Genomic DNA, 6,463 nt, shown 5'->3' with positions numbered 1-6,463 from the left:
CCTATAATCTGTAAAATCTCTACTGAGGTCACACTCTAATAAAGTGTGCAAATATTGTACAAAATGGACGCTGTTTGGAACAGCTGGTCCAATTATCACGAAGATACGTGTGACTAACTTGTATGTCTGCCTTTTATATATTTTTTTTCTATAGGGCATATTGGCTTAAGGACATTTCAGTGAAAGAAAAGGTTCACGTTGCCCAGATCAGACCACACCTAGCGTGACAGCACATAAGAGTGACTAATTAAAATTGAAATGAAATGAAAGTCCTCTAGACTAGGCCAAAGAATGACAGTATAACTTATACTTTATGAGAACTGTTTGTGGATACTGAATCTGACTGTTAACCAAGTGCACCATCATGAACCCCAAATAAAATACAATGCAATCCACTTCTGTATTCCTGAGACAGACAGACAGACAGACACACACACACACACACACACACACACACACACACACACACACACACACGCGCGTGCACACACACACTAACACACATCACGTGTGCCTAAAGCTCGGCTCTGGTGCCCTCATGCTTGTGGGTTCTAACCAGTGCCTTGTGGCAACATTCTAAAGCGTTTTTAATGTGAGTGCGGGAGTGGTCTCTCGCCCACCTCACCCCGCCGACCCGCTGACCTCTCCGCCGCGGGATCACAGCAGGCTGTCCCCCAGACCACCGACTGCCACTACCACTGTAAATCCTCCCGCTCGCTCTTGCCCCAGCTCGGGTAATTAATAAAACCTCCATTACATGCCCGGTGCCCGTTGTTTGCTATTTCAACACCCCATTTGTGCCACGATTACAGTCATTATCAGTCACCGCCATTAATTCACCCGCTGATGCCAGAACTGCATACTAATAAATTGGGCTCTAAAATTTTTTACCTTTCGAGGAGCTGGCGCTGGAGCCAGGCCAGGACGCGCCACTCCTGATTAGGGGGTTTCTCCTGACTCTGAAAAGGCCCTTTCAACAGAAGCCACTGCATCTTTGGAGAAATTTCCCAATTTCCCCCACTGATTATTCTCCTCCCCTCCAAAATGAATCTTTATTAGGCTTAAATCCTAAATAAAATGAAATTAGCAGACTGCAAAATATTGCTTTCTTTTTTTCGACATATTCCCCGGTGCCTCCATGCAAATTATAATGCTTATTTATGCAAATAAGGTGTCGTCTTTAATTAGTTTTGCTTGAAGGCATTAAAATACATGTATTCTTTCCCCAAAATTTATTTGTTTTGTTGCTCTCTTCAGTCAAGTTCAAAATGACTGATTATGCCAGCTAAAAAGCTTTATTAATGTCAAACTTCTTTGTTTTTCCCTTGCCTCTGTGCTGGAGCGCATCTGCCTGCCCTGCTGACAGGAACCAGTGGTACGTGGAGTGGTATGTGCAGGACTGGGTAATGGAGTGTTCTTTTCTGGCTGGCCCCACTGTGGAGAGGTCTGTGGGCCACTCGAAAAACTCCCTGTGGGTGGGAAACCCTGTTCAGCGAGGCCAGCACGCCCCTCGCCTGACGCCCCCTACCCTTAACCCCGCGTCTGCCGCTGTTGAGTACAGCACGTGCCAATGTTCAGACCTGAACGAACGCACACTTCAGAACGGTCTTCTTTATGTCCTGTCTTTGCATCACTCTTCCACAGCCCCGACTACACACGCGCATGCACACACACACACACACACACACACACGCAGACACACACACACACACATCTGGCAGAACGAGACTGATGCACTGATACTTTGTCTTACGCCAACCTCCCCCCAAAACCACATCCTCCAGCTTCACGCAACGTGAGCGTGTGTGCGGCATGTCATCAATCACATGCTAATACCAATGTAAATTCTGACGGCCTGTCAACTTTCACTGCTCACTTCTCTGCTGAAGTGCGATGCCCTCTTAAACGACTTTCAGACGCCTTTTTACCTTATTTTAATATTTGTTTAAAAGGTTTTCCACTGTTACAGTAAATCTCCCATCCGACACCATTTTTATGCATGAGCTGATGATTTACAGCTGAACGGTGAGTAGCTACCCAGCCTGTGGCGCACGAGTCACGGCCACTGGTGCCAGACACAGCACAGTGACATGGAAATACACGCTGTCACCTACTGTATTCAGGCAGGAGACACAAGGGGTGAAAAAAACTTTGATTATTGTTTACCGTCACATCAATATTCAATGTCCTCAACAACCTGAGATGGCTGAAATTGCTTATTCTACAAAGTCTCACACAAACACAAACACACACAGATACACACACGCAAACAAACACACACAGATACACACACACTCAGACACACACTCTTTCACACACCACTGTACCCCCTGCAACATGATTTATGGAAAGGAAGCTAAAGCCATTATAGTATTTTTATTATTATTGTTCTTTCAAGGCTAATGCAACAATAGATTTTTGCATGATTGATGCTTCACACTAAACATTAGGGGATTCCATTAACTTAGCACAGAGGAGCGCTAAATGGCATGAGTTTTATTATTGTTGCATTTCTTTCTTGCTTTTTTTTTGATTAAAGAAGGAATATCAATATCAATTTCTGATGTGAATTCACACTGCTTAGATCTCACATCAAGGCATGTCTGAATTCATCTGGCTGTACACACAACTGCTGCTAAATGAGCTGATCGTATAAATCACTCAGTCACTGGAAGCCACTTCGGGAAGAAAAAAATTTCGGAGTGGAGTCAAATCATGCCAGAAACTGGAGCTTCCACTAAATCATGGCACTTTGAAATTTTGGTCACAGATGGCCCGATATCAGCGAAGAAGAAAAAAGTCTCACTTTGAACTCCTCCCTGCTCCCGCTCCCCTCTGTTTCACCCGGGCCTCCCCTCCTTTTCTACGAAATATTTAAAACTCTCGCATCTTTTTGTGGGAGCAGTGAATGTGGCAGCAATATGCTGTAACTTCAATCAGCGTGGAGGAAATTCCACTTGTAATAAGAAGGAACTGGTTTGGATCGGCGCGCTCCGTGCCGGCGCACGGCGGTGGCGGTGGCCGCAGGCCCAGGCTTCCACGTGCCCACTTACAACATCTATTTCTCCCTCCGAACAAATCTGTGAGCAAAGCGCTCCTGGCGTGGGGCCGTCTGCCTAATTGGGGCCTTATGCGTGGCCCCGTGGGAATGGTAGCGGTTGCGACCCAGATGAAAGAGGCGCGCTCTCTTCTCCTTGCCTCATTGGTGCGTTTCGGAGCTCCGTAGGAAATGAGCACAGAGCAACACCCCCTCGCACCTACTTCACCCACCCTAGTGCCAGTCCCAACAAGACCTCTGTACTTCAGCCTCAGACACACAAGAGTCCAACCTCAACGGTATGCGTGGTGTGTATGTTTAGTATGTTTGACTAGGCAGAGAAAGGGGGGAGAGACAGTGTGTATGAGTGCATGAGTGTGTGTGAGTGCGTGTGTGTGTGTGTGTGTGTGTGTGTGTGTGTGTGTGTGTGTGTGAGTGAGAGAGAGACAGAGAGAGAGAATGAGAGTATGTGTGTGTGTGCCTAAAAGAGAAAGAGAGAGCGAGAGAGAGAGAGAGAGAGAGAGAGAGAGAGAGAGAGAGAGAGTGTGTGTGTGTGTGTGTGTGTTTGTGTATATATGAGAGAGAGAGTGAGTGTGAGTGAGTGAGTGAGTATGGGTGTGCGCCTAAAAGAGAGAAAGAGAGTGTGTGAGAGCGAGAGCGAGAGAGAGAGTGAGTGTGTGTGTGTGTATTTTATATTATATATATATATATATATATATATATATATATATATATATATATATATATATATATATATATATATGATGTGCGCCTGAGAGAGAGAGAGAGAGAGAGAGCAAGGGAATGTGTGTGTATGACTGTGTGCATGTGTGTGAACACGTGCATTATCTCCCTCTCATGTCCTGGCGATACACTGGTGCTTTTGGGAATTCAGCCAACTGATCTTTTGCCCAAAGTGCTAATTTGTGACACTCTGTGTGCACAAAGCTGTTATTATCTGAAAACGTAAACGGGGAGCTATGTCTCACAATAACAAGATTCTGCAATAAAACTGTGTTTTGAGGGTCGATCTTGCGAAGCTGCATGAGACATATTAATATTGTTGAATTATATGGCACTTTTCCATTTGGCTCGTGGAAAAATAAATCTAAAGTAAAACACCTGGTACACACCTCAGGCTTCAGGTTACAGACCAGAAATGGCAGCCCAGGAGCTTAGGGTGTCATCCACAAGACAGTGTGGAGATATCCAAAAGTGGATCTACACAACCTAAACGCAGACGATGTGTGTGATGATGTACACTTTTATTAAACCACAAATAATCAAGGTCTGTAAAATCAACCTTGTTAAGTTCATCAGAGGAAATAACTTAACAAAATCTTACCACTTTATTCCACGTTTTCTGCTACTGACATTTCTAGATATTTTTGCAATAAGACTCAGGCAGCAAAGTCATGAGAGTTGTGTCAACAAAGACCACAACCATTTTGCCTATTAAGGGAGATTTTGCCTTACACAATATTCATGCTGACAACAATTATTCACATGTTTGGGTTTTTTTTTTCCAGCTTGTGTATTAGCTAGAAAAACAAGTTTGAGTTCCTCATTCAAGGATGTTCAGGGGTTGCAAGTTCAAAACGTAATGTGCTTCTCAAATGTGTGTAAGGGAGAACGACATTAGGAATCAAGGTATACTAGTGGTACGGTGAGACTCCTGTAAAGCGTTTGTTGTGAAAGGATCCTCCGCTGTGTGGCCCCTTGGCAGACAGCCATAACGGGACCAGTGTGGGTCCTTTCAGATGCACTCACGAGGGGGCGTGCTTCAAGTCGGTTCCCCAGCACACGACACGACGGCACGCCCGTCAGCACGAAATGGCGAAAACGTAAAGCTGAAACAGCAGCCGGGGGCCTAATTGATGAGGCATACACAGTTGGGCTACGCTGGCAGGTGTGAAATGTTACCTGTGGAGCCTCACGTTTCAAAGACCGCACGGCCCACAACCCCTCGCCCCGCATGTGAGCACGCAAGAAATGCTCCATGTCTGAGAATTTCACAAATGTCCTCACGTGTATGTGTGCGCTGAGGCCAATCAACCCCCGAGGAGAAAATGAAATAAATGAACTTGGTTCAGGTCACGCACAGAATGGCCCAGGAAGTCCATGGCAGGGTGGGTGGGGGTTGATGGGTTTTTTCCGTTGGAGTAAACAAGATGTCTTTTGGAACACAAAACAAGTCAAACTAGCTGGTGGACAATATGAAACATGTCATTATTAGAATGAAGGGGCTCGCAAGACAAGCTTCCACAAACTCTCCAGGTCCACAGCAGTGAAGTCAGCAAAGCTGACAACTTGTCTCCAGACTACCCCATCCTCAGGGTTTAACCGCCTTCTGCTTTTCTTTCTGTTTTCCGCTGTTTTTCTAACGTGTTACATGAAACTATGAAATATGATGGGGTTGACAATTTCTACACCCAGAAACACCATACTCATTAGTCTTTTATAAACATACACACAAGCTGAAATTGAGAGCTATTGTGTATACAGATTGGAAGATGGCATTCCCTAGATCAGGAACAGGCATGTTTTGGGAGATGCAACATACATGCAAAGACAGGAAAGTAAGTGGTTTCAGAAATGGAAAACAGGTCAATCAAGAACTCAAAACTGGGGACTAATTTCTAACAAACATTAAACACGGGAAAATCTCTCCATCGTTGTAACTCACCTGAAAACTGAGGGAAATCAATCTACCGTCATATATCATCGTGTAATTCTAGAGCACAATTGTTTGTCAGGCTCATTTCAACAGACAGGAAGGATAAGAATTCTTATTAACCACATGCCTTTCATCTTTTCACAAATCTCTGCTCTGCCTCACCTAGGCTTTTATTTCCTAAACGTGCCCCTGTCCATCTCCCCAACATGATACGCAATCTGATCCAGGCATGGAGGAGGAGGTCCCGGAGAATAAGGAACTCCAGGCTAAACTTTAAAAGGAGAGGAGGATCGACCGTCTTTGATGTTGGGATAAAAACAGAATACTCCGGGAGACGTTGTGAAAGAGGGCTGAACACGGATCGGAGCCATCCCGCCACTTCAGGACTCGTCGTTGGCGTCTTCCGAACGGCTCCGCCGACAGCCTTCTCGGACGCTCACGGCGCCTCTGCGAGCGCGCGGGCCAGCCAAGCACGCGCGCGCGTGCACTTCCTGCTGCAGCCGGCTCAAACAAGCGGCCTGCACAATCTCCCAAGATCCTTCTCACCACTCCACTACCCTCACCTTTTTATTGTTTGCTTGTTTGTTTGGGGGATTCTTCGCTCCCACAGAGGATGACACGGTTCATCATGAGAACGCGCAACGTCGGCTTCCGTAGCTTTAAAAAAGAGAGAGACAGAGGAAAGGGAAAAAAATACACATAGCATCACTCCGGCTTTATGAGAACCACAAGAATTTGAGTGAAAACAA

General features: G+C 45.6%; 1 protein-coding gene across 3 annotated transcripts in view; it reads right to left on the bottom strand.

Moving 5' to 3' along the window:
- Positions 1–6,463, bottom strand: part of casz1 (castor zinc finger 1) — a 155,258-nt gene that overhangs the window by 131,271 nt on the left and 17,524 nt on the right. Inside the window, exon 2 of one of the 3 annotated variants that reach the window (XM_035522418.2) lies at positions 6,278–6,371. The exons of the other annotated variants lie outside the window; for them this stretch is intronic. The gene's annotated coding sequence lies outside the window, so the exon portion shown is untranslated. The remainder of the gene's footprint in view (positions 1–6,277; positions 6,372–6,463) is intronic. 3 annotated transcript variants of the gene reach the window in all.

The sequence above is a fragment of the Electrophorus electricus genome, chromosome 24, assembly GCF_041902795.1.
Source record: "Electrophorus electricus isolate QZ-2024a chromosome 24, ASM4190279v1, whole genome shotgun sequence".
In the NCBI taxonomy this organism is placed as follows: domain Eukaryota; kingdom Metazoa; phylum Chordata; class Actinopteri; order Gymnotiformes; family Gymnotidae; genus Electrophorus; species Electrophorus electricus.
The sequence above is the reverse complement of the archived record's forward strand: the minus strand, read 5'-3'. Positions and strand labels throughout refer to the sequence as shown.